This window comes from Myodes glareolus, chromosome 21 (genome assembly GCF_982192425.1).
Source record: "Myodes glareolus chromosome 21, mMyoGla1.1, whole genome shotgun sequence".
NCBI classification, from domain to species: Eukaryota; Metazoa; Chordata; class Mammalia; order Rodentia; family Cricetidae; genus Myodes; species Myodes glareolus.
This window is the reverse complement of record NC_142046.1, coordinates 39,301,723-39,315,766: the sequence shown is the minus strand read 5'-3', so window position 1 is coordinate 39,315,766 and position 14,044 is coordinate 39,301,723. Positions and strand designations below refer to the sequence as shown.

Below are 14,044 nucleotides of genomic sequence, written 5' to 3'. Positions count from 1 at the left end.
CTTGCTGTAAGAGTATCCTGTATCCAAGTATCCTGTTTCTGACAAAGACCAAGCCCTCCATTTTACCTCAAGTCTCCTTCCTTTCTTACTCTTTAGCAATTTTATTCCTACTATTGTCCAACACACTCTCCGACTATCAATCACCGGACACTCATCCCACTGTCCACTGATTTTACCAAACCTCCCTCTACAATATCTCCTTTAAAGAACTCACATTTCTTGAGTTTCCTGAAAGCACTGTCTACACCTGCACAACTCAACCCAGGAACCTTCTCCACTCATTAGTCAAAATCAAAAATGAACTATTTCACCAAATGCAATCTCTACAATTGACACAAAACCATCTTCTTTTAAAAAACACTCTGGGCTCTTGTCTTCAGCACGATCACATTCCCCTGGTTTCCCTTCTATCCAATGGCAAGTCGTCTTCTGTGTGTGTAACAACTGATCACTGGGCCCCTTCTCTATATGAACATGGTCTATAGGAAACCCCATGTAATATCACATATAACCTCTGTGGGGGGGGGGGGGACTCCTAACTTGTCTGTTCAGCCCGAATGCCTTTCAGTCTCTCCAAATTCTATTTGTCCAGCTGTATGAAAAGTCTAATACACATCTCAGATGTGATGCAACCAAACAATGCTTTCTGCCTACCAGCAAACCTGTTTCCCTCCAAATTCTCATTTTTCTCGGTAATTTGCCTAGATGTTCAAGTAAAAAGTGAACCCTTTATTTTGATTTTTTTAAATCTACTATCAGATTTAGTCACCAATCTATTTCAAAAACATCTCCTAAATCTATTTCTCCCCGTCTTTAACACAATGCTTATCCACACGATAATTTCTGAGTTGAATAACTAAAATAGAATTTTAACTGAGGTCCTCTCTCAGTGTCTTCCCCTTATTCCCAAATGACTGTCTACTTTGAACAGCCAGAGTAGACTCTGAAAGTACTCAGTCTCAATGGAATCACTACCACCCACCATTGGTTTGTGGCAAGCAGACAGTCTATACCATAAAGGTCATGACCTTCCCAAGCAGCCCACCTCTAATCAACAATAGTTAACTACTTCATGGATAAAAGATAACATCATGTCAAAGAAAATTAAGCTTTTAAATAATTTTAATTTAGACTTTCTTTAAAGAAGGGATTAAGAAACAAAAAAAGACTTTTGTCTTTTTGTTCATGTTGTTGTGAAACAAGGTTTCCTTCTGTGCCCCAGTCTGGCCTGGAGCTCACCATGTCGCCCAGGCTGGCCTCAAACTCAGGGCAGTCATCCTGCCTCGGCTCCCAGGTTCTGGGATTGCCAGCACGAACAATCATGCTCATCTGAGAGACACTGTTCTGCGCTGCATCACTTTACTGGTTTGCATGCAATCCCCTCTCGGATGCAACTGAAGCATTGTAACTTGAACTAAGCCTTGCAGGACTTCAAGACTTTACGATGTTCCTCTTGAATGTTATCAAAATTTTCACACAGACACACTACAGATACTCACATCCTAATCTAGCTGTAGATGGCTGTGGGCCACCATGTAGGTGCTGCAAACCGAACTCAGGTCCCGTGCAAGAGCAATCAGAGCTCTCAACCCTGAGATAATCGCTTCAGCCCCAAATCTATGAGAAGGGAACGTTGGCCCAATTCTATGAGAAGGGCGTGTTGGCACACACTTTGGCTTTTTTACTTACTTGTTTGTTGTTGTTTGTTTGTTTGTCTGTTTGAGGCAGGATCTTATTGTGTAGCTCTGGCTGGCCTGGAACTTGCTTTTTAGCCAGGATGTCATTGAACTGCCTCTGCCTTCCTAGTACTGGGATTAAAGGTGTGAGGCCACCACATCTGGTTACACGTACAATTTTGATGCCACCTGTCCCCTCTGCCTGGAAGACTTTGATACTCTTCTTTGCACACGGAGATCTGGTCTTTCAGGACTCAAGAAAAATGTCAGCTTTTGAGACATGCTCTCCCGAGTCAGACAAACCTGCAATAATCACAGAGCACTTGCCATCTCAAATGCCCATTCTTCATTTAGTAACAATCAGGCCTTTCCCCTCCACTAAAATCTAAATTCTACAGGAGTAGATAGTGATCTGTAGACCACTATAGTCCCAATTTGTGGGGAAATGGCCAGCACACATTAGACTGATGAATTTAATAAATAGATCACATAGATGGTAGGAGAGGGACGATGCTACTCCTCTGTGAGCAGAGAAACAGCCCAGAGCAGGAAGGGTAGTCTTGCTATGACTGCAGGACACACATCAATGAGGGAGTAGCCACCAATGTCAGCTCCCGGTCCCCAGAGGTGTGGCCGGAGATACTACTCTGAAAATCCCCCAAACGGAGAACAGGGATAAATCAAGTGAAATGAGTAACCGCAGAGAAAAGCCAAGGAGCTAGGAATAAGTCCGGGAGACAACCTGCACACAACCAGAGGAGGACTCCAAAGGGAAGCAAGCTGTCACAGCAACCTGGTGAGTTCAGTTTCCTCCGGGAGAAACTGAGCAGAATACAGAAGTTTCAAAAGTAAAAGATAAAAACTCACTGGCTTGCCAGTCAGGACCCCAATAAGCCTGACAGAAAAAGATTCACCTGAGATTGGAGCCAGCTCTCCAAAAGCAGAGTGGAAGGCAAGAAAGTTAGCAAAACGGTCAAAGTATACTTTTACAAAGCTCAGCTTTAAGGCAGGAAGTGAGCGTGTAGCTGGCAGTGTGGATGACAGCATGGTTAGAGTTTGGTCTTGTCTGTGTTGGGCCTTCTTGTAAATATTTATGATAAACATGAGCTGGCCTGTGTGGTTGTACCTGTCCATAACCCCGGCCATCAGAGGCTAAAGCAAGACCATTATGTTAGAGTGGATCTGAGCTACTCGGCAAATTCCTGTCTTGCAGAAAGAAAATAATAAAAGTAATTTTCTGTTGGTTTTTTAGAGACAGGGTCTCACTATATAGCCTGGCTGTCCTAAACTCATTATGTAGTCCAAGGCAGGCCTCAAACTCACAGAGACCCGCCTGCCTTTGCCTTCTGCGGTCGTGTGCCACCACTCCCAATATTCTTTCACTTAGTAATAAAAATTAAATGTGAGCATGGAGAATTTTCACAAAGTAACTGAAGGGAACGCATGTTTTTAACCGAAGCATTCAATAGGCAATGGCAAGTGGATCTCTGAGCTAAAATCCAACCTGGTCTACATAGGACAGACCATGCCACAGTAAAAATAATAGGATAATAACAGGAAAAGCATGAACTTGGGTGGCTCAAAGTTGGAAGCTAATGGAGTACCTGGGTTCAGGTGCAAGAAGAGATGGAGAGGAAAATATTGACAGTTTTCATGCTATCTCTGTCTTCCTGGTATCAGATGGCAGATCGTATGGAAAAGGTATCATTTAAAGACCTCTTTTTTTTTTTTTTTTTAACGGTTTTTCGAGATGGTGTTTTCTCTGTATATCCCTGGCTGTCCTGGAACTTGCTCTATAGACCAGACTGGCCTTGAACTCACTGAGATCTGGCTGCCTCTGCCTCCCAAGTGCTGGGCTTAAAGGCGCGTGCCACCACCGCCCTGCTGGCAATCTTTCTGAGGAGGAAATAAGATTCTGCAGTGGTTTTCCAATGAAGCCATTATGAGTGGAGCTGACACATTCACTTTAGTCCTCCACGCTGGGAAGGTGGAAGTGTCTCTTCCCTTTCAGTTTCCACTAACTGATGGCATTGAAAACAAAGCTAGAAGGAAGGATTACATCATAAACAGAAGGACCAAGTGTCTGGACCAAGGGCAGAAAGCCATATGCAAACCAAAACAACACGTGAGAAAGAAACGAACTTGTCCTTGAGCCTGGGTCTATTTTCAGATCTCTCTGTAACAGCAGTTTAGTCTTGCTCTAACCACTAACGAGCATCTTTTGCAAAAGAAATGCATGGGTGGGATGAAAGGCTCAATGATGCTGAAAGTTTGGGAGAGCGGTAGCAAGAAAGGAATCTGGAGGCAAGAGAACGGTCAATTCAAGGCCAGCACCATTTACAGATTGTCTTCAGAAAGTAAAGGGAAGAAATGGAGAAAGAGGCTAACAGTCAAGTGAAAACCGTGGCTCCTGGGAAGGTAGGAAATTCGCATGCGCCCCTGCCTTGCATGATTACGTTCCCTGTCCCCGAGGCAGGCAGCAGCCCAGATGTGAGAGGACAAACAGGTGGATGCTAGGGTGCAGGCTGTTCAGACAGTCATCAGATCAAGGACTTTGACAAAAGTCTTAGGTTCCTGAAGTCAAGTCCAGAGACAGCTCCGGAGTCACCAGGTGACGTATTAGCAAGCGTAAGTGCTAAAAGGCGAAGGTCGATGGAAGGAGCAACAGAATTCAAAGGAGCAAAATCAGGAAACACTTTACCAAAAAAATATAATAATGATAAAAAATAGGAGTAGAGAGCTAGATATATGCATGCCTGTAATCTCAGCACTCCGGAAGCTGAGACAGGAGAGCCAAGAGTTCAAGTCTAGCTTAGGCCACCGTGTGATAAGGGCCAGCCTAAACCACATTCCTATGTCCAAGAGAAAAAGAAAGGGAAGGGCATGGGAAGAAATGGGCATAGGATTGTCTCTTCATAACTTCCTTCACGAAGACTGCCAAAGTCTCTGCCGAGCTAGAAAGAAGCTGTGTGACTTTGAATGAGTAACTGAATTTCTCTGATCTCCCTTAATCATCAGTACAACAGGATTCCCTGCTAATAGACAAAACAATAGAAACAGTACACACTAAAAATGTCTTACCAGGGCCAAGGGTTGAGGACGAGTCTCATGGTGGTTGGTTGCCTGGGCTGACTTGGAACTCACTGTGATCCTCGCATCTCGATCTCCCAAATGCTGTATTACTTTTATTAATAGTAAAAGCTACAGTTGGGTGAACTCTCTGCATCCCTTCTATTTTAAAATGCTGTGAATCTGGCAGCGTGAGTGGTACACAATATGTATCTCAGATACTTAATGGTGAGTTGGAATGGAGGTACGGGTTAATGTTAACAAGTATGCTAAAAAAAAGGGGGGAGGGGGAATAGAAATATATTTTAGATGAGCCCTATGGGGGCTGGAGAAAGGGCTCTGTGGTTCTTCCAGAAGACCTGGATTCAATTCCCAGCACCCACATTGCAGCTCCAGTTCAGGGGATCCGACACCCTCACACAGACATACATGCAGGCAAAACACCAATGCACATAAAACAAAAATTTTAATAATAAAAAAAAGATGACCCCTGTGAGCATAGACCTAGAGGGAGCAGCAGGGCATACAGCTTCATGTGGAGGTAAAGTCACATCCCCAAAGGCTAGAGACAGGATCTCTAAGTGCACACAATAAGGAAAGTCAGGAGAGGGTCAGCAGTAAACAGTACCATTGGCAAGACTGGCTTCCTAGTAAACAGGATAGGAGTAATACCACTCTATGTTTTCTGTGGGCTTCAAATTCCTGAAATCTAAGCTACCTCCCTGAATAGAGGAAAACCGCAAGGTTCAGAGACTGGGCAAGCGATGTCAGGGGTGCTCAGAAGCAAAAGCCTCTCCTCAGGGTCACCTTTGACCTCCTACATAAATGGTCCTTGAGTTTTTGTTTCCTTAGAATGCAGAGAACTTGGAGGCTGGAAAGAAGGCTCAGTAATTAAGAACCCTTGTTCTTGCAGAGACCCCAAGTTGGGTTTCCCAGCACCCATGCTGGATGATTGTAACTCCAACTCCAGAGGATCCAATGCCCTTTTCTGGCTCCCATGGACACCCAAACATCCAGGGTATACCCTCATATACATAAATAAAAACAAAAATAACTAGTTTTTAAAATAAAAGGACCAGAAACTTTATTTGATAATGCTGACAAGCTTTTATCAACTACCTCCTTAGAATTTGCCAGATTCTTCAGTGGCTTTTAGTTTTTGTTGTTGGTGTGGCTTTTTTCCCCCCTGTTTTCATTTGGCTGGCCTTGGTTTTTTGTTTTGAGACCAGGTCTCTCCATACCCCAGGCTGTCCTGAAACTCACTATGTAACTATGTAGCCTAGGCTGGCCTAGAACTCAAAGAGTTCTCGCTTTACCTAAAGTGCTAAGACTAAAAGATGTGCTATCATGTCCTCCTTGTTTTTATTTTTTGAAACAGGGTCTCCCTAAGTAGCTCAGGCTTTGACCTATGCAAATCTCCCACACCCCTTTCCCAAAGTCCCAAGTGCTAGGATTATACATGGACACAACCAGCCCAGTTAGGATTTATTTTCCTAAGAAACTTGATTAGGTAGGAAGGTGAGGAAGGGGGAAACCAGTGAAGTAAAGGAGCATCGAGCCTCAGTAGCGCTGACAGAGACAGGAATCATGTGTCCTTCTGGTTTACAGAATCTTCCAGTAATTTTCTTGAGGGATTGCTTTTAGAATATCAGTTTGAGTGATGCAATTGCCTCTTCGCAAATATTCTAGAAACTGCCGAATGTGTAGGAAAAAAGGGAAGACTTAACGACAATGCTTATGCTATCCAATTGCTAATTATCAGAAATGTAGCTAGTATGTGTCCTTACCTGCCCAATCACACCCAGATCAAACCAACTGTTACTTCTTAAATAAATAAAGTTTACTCTTAAATGAGTAAATTATGAGAGGATTGTACATCCAATAGTAGTAGGTGTCGTGCAAAGCACTTGGCTAAGACGTGTGAGATCAATAAAACTGTCATATTGGCCGGGCAGTGGTGGCACATGCCTTTATTCACAGCACTCAGGAGGCAGAGACAGGCGAATCTCTGTGAGTTTGAGGCCAGTCTGGTCTACAAAAGCTAGTTCCAGGACAGCCAGGTCTGTCACACACAGAGAAACTCTGTCTCGAGACACCCAAAAACAAACAAACAAACAAACAAAAAAACCCTGTTAAGATCCAGTCCCTGCTCTTTCAGGTAAGGAAATGATACAGATTTTCAATAATTTATAGAACATAGGATTATCAAGAGACTTACATCAAAAGAGCAACTGATGCCAGAAAGGTGGCTCCGAAGTACTTGCCCTAACTCCATGTGCACACCCCACACAGTAAATAAATACACAAATGTGGAAAAACAAAAAAGTACTTGAAGTACCCGGGAGATGCTTAGCATACACGAGGCCTGGGGTTTGAACCCCAACACTACACACATACCATACATATATACATGCATACATACACAAAAATAAACATTTTAAACTAATTAAATTTAGGTTAACAAAATAGAACAATACTTCTCACAAGGGGAAGGGAGGAAAAAAGAAAGATTCATGACATTGGAAGCTAGAGGGGAGGGTTTTCAAATCTGAAGCAGGCTGGTTGTGACGGCACACACCTTTAATCCCAGCACTTCGGAGGCAGAGGCAGGAGAATCTCTGAGTTCAAGACCAGCCTGATCCACAAAGCGAGTTCCAGGACAACCAGAGCTACAAAGAAAACCTTGTCTCAAAAAACCAAAAACCAAAAAGGTGAAGAAGGAAGAGCACAGCAAGAGGCAGCTGTAGAAATAAGGTAGGTTTTAAAGAATTCTAGCTAACGACCACTTAGACAGAACCCAAAGAGAGAGGCAGAATCCAGGAGCAAGGTTGGACATCTCCTGATCTCCAAGACAAACGCTTAGACTTGATCCCACAGAACAGAAGCCCAGGAAGGGTGGGACAGAGAGGGGAATGATCAAAAGCATTTCTGACTGTACTACAATGAAACATAACATCCTTTATTTATTCAGTTTAAATCAAAGGAAAGGACCTTGAGAACCTGGCACTCTAAACTATTGTTTTTGTCACTTTGAAATATATTTAGAAGATTATTGGATTGTATTGGCATATAATAGCATAAAATCTTAACCAGGTGTTTCCGAATCTCTTTTCACTGAACATAACTTTTCCTCTTCACATGTATATAGGTAGCTATCATTTCCATGAGTCCCTGGTGACCACCAGCAAGGACAAGGGAATAATTCCAATTGCAATGCACAAGTTTCCCCAAGTCTGTGAGTACTGTCACCAAGTCTGAGGCAGAGACAATCTTGCCCAACACCACCAGCTTCTGTAAATCTCATTTTTCAGAAACTGGCCTCTCTGTTACAGTTTTGAGGTCTCCTTTCCCTGCCAAGTAAAACCAGTCATAAAATTACGGTCGTGGTCAGTCAAAGATAAGGGTACCCACAAGACACCACTATCTGAAGAACAGAAAGTTTGAGAACTCTAAAGTCATTGGTCAAAAGGTACCCAACACTATGACAGCATCTCAGTGTTCAGAAATAAATTAGGGTTTACGTCTTCCTGAACAGCTAAAAGATACTGTTCAAGTAATGTCAGATTATTACTCCAGACGGACAAGAATGCTGCCCCTCTACTCACAGCACTTCTGACACCAAGTGTATAGGGTTTTTTGTTTTGTTTTGTTTTGTTTTCACACAAACACACAAAAAAAAGCACGTCAGACAGTGGTCACACAACTGGTTTCCCAGGTTACCAACGCTTCTGCCAATTTACCTTCCAATCTAGGATCCCCACCCCCTCTCAGGTTCAGTAACAGGCTATAATGACTCAGATTCAGGGAAATGCATTTATCAGTCTCTTGTAAGGACAGCCTAAAGAATGAAAATGAACTGGGCGTGGTGTTGCAAGCCTTTGAACCCAGCAGAGGCAGGGAGATCTCTGTAAATTCCAGACCAGCCTGACCTACAGAACAAGTTCCAGGGCAGCCAAGGCTACAATAATGAGAGACGTCTCCGATATGTGAGCAGGGAATAAAGTGCACGGTGCAGTATGGGAACAGGGTCAAGGAGTTTCCCTCTCTCTCAGGTCTTCTCACCCTTCAAATATTTGGAAACTCTGGTTTTTTTTCCAAACCAGGTAATTTATCATTTTATGAAGGCTTCATACGCAGGCAGGACCGTCAGGCCACAGCCTGATTATCTCTAGCCTCTTGGTCCTCCACAGGCGGCAGGTGAGACGGAAGTTTCAACTCTGACCTCAAAGCCTCCCGCCCTCAGCTCCCATCCCCGAAGCTAATCTACAAGGCACTCAGTTCCTATCCCTGACGCTGTCCACAGACTCATTAGTAATCTCCTGAATTCACAAACGTGTACTCAGCCCAGAAATTCCAAGACGCTTAGAACTTAAAACAAACTTGGAACTTCCTGGGTCAGAAACAGGGAGACAGAGCTTCTTCCTTTCCTGCTCTGTTTTGCTAAGACCGGTGGCCTTGAACTCCAGTCCCGTGAGTGGTGACATTAAATGCACGTATATCACCAAACCCAGCTCCTGTTTTCATTATTTCAAAATATGTGAGACTAAATTTAAGAAGAATTAAAATTGCTTATTAGCTATTTCTTCTCATCAATTTTAATGAGTTAACCACGGCTTCACCTATCAATATCACAAACCATGCTTTCCTGCACAGATAACAAATCTGATATCGCAAGAATTAGAACAAAACTCTTAACTGAAAAATGGGAAGTAAGTGTATAGATAAGGCTGAATGGGAGGGATCGCTGTGAGCTCTGGGCCAACCTGGTCTACATAGCTAGTTTCAGGCCATCCAGGGCTATAAATTGAGGTCCTGTCTTTATAAATAAATAACACAGATGATACATGATATCACATACAGTGAGTGAAACAGAAAAACAGAAGTCACTAACAAAAGACAAAAAGGCTAGAACACAAGCAAATAATAATAAATAATAATGGTCACATTCACTGAAAGACTCAAGTTAGAATTCAAAACATACTGGTCACAATCGCTATCTACACTCTTCAGGTATTCTTGCAAACAATTAGTTTTCTTCCATCAGCATCTTTGGGTGTTTTGTTTTCTTTTGTTTTGTTTTTTTAAAGACGGGGTCTCACTATGCAGCTTTAGCTGTCCTGAACCTCACCAGGCTGGCCTCAAACTCACAGAGGTCTGCCTGCCTCTGCCTCCCACGTCCTGGGATTGCACGCAGACACCACTCCTCCACTCCATCCGCATCCCTTGCTTTCTCTCTTCGGTGACTCCGAGATCTCTCTCAGGCTGTATAACAAAGCAGTGTTTCTCAAGCTATGGCTCAAAACCCCCACAGGGTAGCATATCAGATATTTCCATTATTATACGTAACAGTAACAAAATGACAGCTACGAAACAGCAACAAAATAATTTTATGGTTGGGGGTTACCACAGTATGAGGAACAGCACTGGGGAGGTAGAGAACCACTGTAATAAAGGAAGAGGTCTATCCTAAAGTTTTCAGGCTTTTCCTGGCTTGCAACCATCTTGGCTCTTCTCTTTCTCCGTAAAAGATCAATGTGATCACCAGCCAATCATTACATATGTTTTATTCATCTTGTCAACAATTCAAAAACAAGGCACATAAACACAACAAATTTGCAATGCCCAGCAGCAACTTCTCCTCTTCCTATAATACTACCTGTATATGTTCTTCTTTTCTCAATGTAGTCGCGTTAGCCAAGTGTTGTCATGAGCATTGGAAACCTGCTTCGAAGCCACGAGCGATAACATCTTCTTACAATCTTAGTATTTGAGAGGTTGAGGCAGGGAGGATTTCCATGACTTCCAGACTTAAGTCTGGACCAATCCTACCTCCTAAAATGATGATCATCGAGTTTGTCTTTAGGCAGTTTTAAGCCTGTTATCAATGGTACTCCCCGCCACATCAACTTGTCGCTAAAGAGTTGGGTCATCTACAGTCATCTGTAGGATCAGGAATAACTTCTGAGAAATTTCTCATTAGGTGTTCTATCATTCTGAGAAACATCACAGAATTTGCATAATCTTAGGTGGTTTCCATCTCACTCGGCAAGACTTTTGTGGGACCATAGTTACATAGGTAGCTGGTTAAAATGTCAGCTGGCACCTGAATGCATGTTTTATCCCACTAAACAAACTCCATTCATTAATCAAAAATGGCTAACAGTAATTTTGCTTTATTTAGTATTTATTGCTATGCAATCCTACACACAACTGCATAAAACTTCCTTTAAGAAGTCAAATGTAGCCAGGCCACCGTGGTGCATGCCTTTAATCCCAGCACTCAGGAGGCAGAGGCAGGAGGATCTCTGTGAGTTTGAAGCCAGCCTGGTCTACAAGAACAGGCTCCAAAGCTACAGAGAAAACCTGTCTCAAAAAAAAAAGCCAAACGTAACATCTATGTAATTTCTGGTGCCTTCTGAGGTATTGTTTTTGCGTTGGGGAACACAGAGAATCAAGCTTCAGAAAACATCAGCATGATCCAAAACTAAAGAAAAGCAATTAGATAATGGTCTGGAAATTGTTCCCTCTGTTGATAACCACAGCGGCCGCTAGCCCTCCTCCTGCTGCCCAACTAAAGGGGAAAATCCTGGATAATTCATGCTTACCACATGAGAACTAAAAAATACTGCCTTGCTGTATTCTTTCCCTAAAATTTGCTTTTTCAATACAAAAAGGAAATAGGAGGAAGGACACTAACATTTTAGAAACTGATTGCCTCTGGAGCAATCCAGAGTGACTGAAGGCCTGCTCTATAGTATTACCCATGCTTTGCCTGTGAGACTTAGTGAGTTTGAATATGTTCCCTCAGGCCAAAGCTTTCTGTTTCTTAGATTCTGATACATTGTTCCAGTTTAGTCACTGCTTGAGAAAGCATTTGTGGGAGCTTATTAGAAGTCAGTGGCAGTTCCAGGTCCTAGAGATCTCAAAATGTCTAAGACACACCATACCCAAGTCAAAGCTTACATCCTGGAGCTGCACAGGACATACATAAAATAACCACATAGGATAATGTAAGAATTATATCAGTTTGTCATCATGACTTATCCACAGTGGTCATCAAATCTTCTTGATTGCCTATAAATATTAGTTACAAGAACTAAGCGAGAAGGCACAACCACCCACTGGGAACTGCTAACTCTGCCAAGCTCATTAACAAACCATGCAATAGCCTTCCCCTGCTGCCTAGAATGACTTTATAAACTGACTATGTGACCTCTCCGAACACAGAGTTCTAACGATTTTGTCTCTCTTCTCAAATCCTATCTCTTACCCATTATTCACTGGGGTGAAGGGTTACATTGCTAAAAATAAAGGAAGTATGGTCATTTGACTAATGTCCCTATGAGAAACATGGGGAGGTTTCAACACACTAATCATTAAGGCCCCAGAGACAGCACAGTGCCACTGGGCAATGGCATCCAGTCCTCGTGGTCAGATCAATAGTGACTGAGTAGTCCCTGCTCCCAGAGTGGCCATCGCCAGTACTTTCCACCCTCAAAAGAAAATCTCCGAGGCACTAAACTTTGGAATATATGCAAATTACAAAGTTTTGCTTTAAGCAACGAGGACATTAATTTACCAACTTCCTTCTCGCACCTATTTGTACAAACTGACAAATGTAACTGTTGCCTGTTTCAGTAGCAACCTCCTGGGATATTTACGGGTTGTGTCGCTTGGATGAGCCTGTCACTGAGATTTTGGGAGAACTTGTGTTGGCTGAGAAAAGCTGTTTCAGGGGTACATGTATCTCCTCACGGGGAGAAGGAAGGTCTCTGGACCACTCTCCGCTAAGACCCTTTGAGCCACCGCACTCAGCAAACTTTCTTTAACTAGAAGCAGTTGCCTTGTGGAGAGTGGAGGCTGTTGCTGCTGTACACAGTGCGTTTCCTCCTAGACCAGTCACACCCTGGCAATTGAGTTTCTCAAAGAAAGCCTCCTCCCTCCTCCAGAAAGGTCTCCGACCCTCACCACAGAAGGAAAACAGCAAGCCTCCTTCCTCACCGGAGAAGCCACATTCGCAAGTGAAAAGTTTGCATAAAGTTTCACTGATGTGCAGAGTCCCTGCCTCTTCCTAGGGAAAGTGTATTACATTACAAAGGTATTCCAGCCTCGTCTAGCCCTGAACGAGAAGAAAGTCTCAAGCCTCCCCCAGTTTCCCGCCACCACCACCTCCACCTCCGCCACACCTCAGCCCCACAGAGTCCGAGTCAGGGTGCTCAGAAAGGGACCACTTTCCCCTAGCAGCCAGGGCGGAGGAGAAGCGGGTCGCCAGGGCGCACACACCTGAGATCAGTCCTCACGCGCGAGGGGACAGCGGACAGGGGCGCCAGGATCCTCCAGCCAGGGCGGAGTCGGCCTCGCCGAGAACCAGAGTGGCCCTGGGCTCGCGGCGAGCGCGCCGGGATGTCACCGGGTCAGGCGGGGCCACGGTAACCCGACCCGCCCGCCGACGCCCCTCCCGGACACTTCCTCCTCCTCCCACCTCGTGCGCCTCCGCCTCCCCGGGGGGCGGGGGGGGGGGGGGATGACCCTGCGACTCCGCCACCGCGTGCGCCGCGACACCGCGGGCCCGGGCTCCTCGGCCCGGCGGGGAAACGCGGAAGTGCAGGCGGGTGTGCGAGCCGCGGGCGGGGAAGGGCGGCTGCAGACTCGCGCTCTGGGCCTCGCGGAGACAGGAGCTGGCCCTGCCCCCTGCCCCGGGGTGATCGATCCTGCCCAGCGCCCGGGCGGAGAGGGACTCCATACCCCGCCACTCCTCGCCAGCTGGAGGGAAGACGAGATGGCTGAGCTAGGCCCGGGAAGCTGGCGGGGTGTCGGGTTCCTGTCCCTCCCCTCGCTGGCCACCCCCCTGCCCCCCCCTCCGCCATCTGCCCGGGAGGAGGACGTTCGCCCGCCTGCTGCCCGCCGGGGTTGCCTTACCTGATCACGCGTCGCGCGTCCCCAGATCCGGCGTCTCCCCCCTCCCCCTCCGCACCTCCCAGTCGCCAGGCTTCCCTGGGCCTAGAAAGGCGTCTAGGAGTCGGGGGACCCTGGGGACAGGGCCTGCAGCTCTCGGCCCGGCTACCCTAGCGCGGTCTGCAGGCGCTCCAGGCCTCTTGACCCCAGGCCTGAATGTTATAGCACAGTGACCCGCGGAGAAGACCAAACCGGGTTAACAGGGGTGGGATGCTGAGCACTGGCCCAACAGGGCCCAGCCCTCGTACAGGTGGGGGGAGGCGGAGAGCCCAGGCTACGGAGCCACAGGCTTCCCACTTGCACCCCCTCCCAACCCGACCCTGCCCACTGAGCATGCCCAGCTC

At 45.5% G+C, this 14,044-nt stretch overlaps 1 protein-coding gene across 2 annotated transcripts in view; it reads right to left on the bottom strand.

Annotated features, from left to right (window-relative positions):
- Gpd2 (glycerol-3-phosphate dehydrogenase 2) overlaps window positions 1–13,804 on the bottom strand; it is a 146,977-nt gene extending 133,173 nt beyond the window's left edge. Inside the window, exon 1 of one of the 2 annotated variants that reach the window (XM_048426342.3) lies at window positions 13,665–13,804. The gene's annotated coding sequence lies outside the window, so the exon portion shown is untranslated. Of the gene's footprint in view, window positions 1–13,028; window positions 13,166–13,664 lie in introns of those variants that run through there. The other variant, XM_048426341.3, reaches the window with a different exon arrangement.
- Between the last annotated feature and the right edge of the window lie 240 nt (window positions 13,805–14,044).